Here is a 1,285-nt window from a genome sequence, read left to right on the forward strand (position 1 = left end):
AACAGTTTATAAGAGAAAGAGAAGAAATAGAAATTCGAAGTATAGAAGGCTTTCTCAAGTAGTTTAGCAGGAAAGAAGAGAAAAGATATAGGACCGTGGGTCAAAAGTTATTTTCTCTAAGTCTCCCTTTTGCTGTATTTATAAAATCTGAGATTTTCTCCATGCGTTTGGTTACTTCGTTTCATATTAAGGCATATGAAGTGCACTTATAATATTAATGTTGTTCACTTCACTACATCAGTTCACATAAGTCTTTCCATGTTTTGTCAAAATCATCATTTTCCTCATTTCCTACAGCACAAAAATACTCCATCATATTTTCTAGATCAGCTCCAGGCAGCCTTGGTTTCACTGGCTCTTAAAGGACAAAGTTGAAAATGTAGAACACAGTAGAAATTTAGGACTGAGACAGTCAGTAGGTTACTAAGGATGAAGCTCAACAACAGAATGTCTTTATCCATTGGTACGTGAAGTGCACTTCGCACATCTTGGGAGTAAATCCCTCAATGCTTTCAAAATTGTGTTGCTTCAAGTCTGACTCTCTTATCATTTTATTTCATCAGCCCTATCAGTGGTCAAGCCTATAGAGAATGAATTGGCCCCATCAATTATCATGTAGTGTAATTCCTGTAGAAAAAATAGACTATATGTATTCACAGAAGGAAAACTGGAGTAAAAGTTGTGAATGAACGCTTCATATACCTTGGGAATAAATCCCTTCATGCCCTCACAATTGTGTTGATTCAAGCCTGATTCTTTTATGTATATAATTGGTTATCTTTATTCTCTGTAATGCCATTTGTCCCTCTAAAGGCACTTCTGTGTCTGATGTTCGAACAGCTAAATGTTGTAGCTCCATCGTCCTTGATGATAAAAATATTTGTTATAAAAATCTTTATAAATATTTTTCCACTTTTATCTCTTTATTGTCCTTCAAGTTCCCTTCTTAGAAACCTTTAGGATGACTGTGCTACTACAAATTTATTTTCAGTTCTAAATTCTCTTCCTCCCCCACCCATTGAGAAGGTAAGAAAAACAAACCCATTACAATAAGTCATACAAAACAAATTCCTGTGTTAGCCACCCTCTCTCCCCCCCGCCAAAGAAGAAAAAAGAAAGAGAATAAAATGTTTCAATCTATGCTCTGAGTGCATCAGCTCTTTATCCAGATGTGGATAACATGTTTTAAATTGCTTTTCTTCCTCTGTTGCTTCTCATTAGTTTAAAAGATGACAGTGCTCATAATTTTCCACCATCTTTCTCTAAATGGTTTTACAAACACGTT

Source organism: Vombatus ursinus, unplaced genomic scaffold (genome assembly GCF_900497805.2).
Source record: "Vombatus ursinus unplaced genomic scaffold, bare-nosed wombat genome assembly UNPS02014923.1, whole genome shotgun sequence".
NCBI classification, from domain to species: domain Eukaryota; kingdom Metazoa; phylum Chordata; class Mammalia; order Diprotodontia; family Vombatidae; genus Vombatus; species Vombatus ursinus.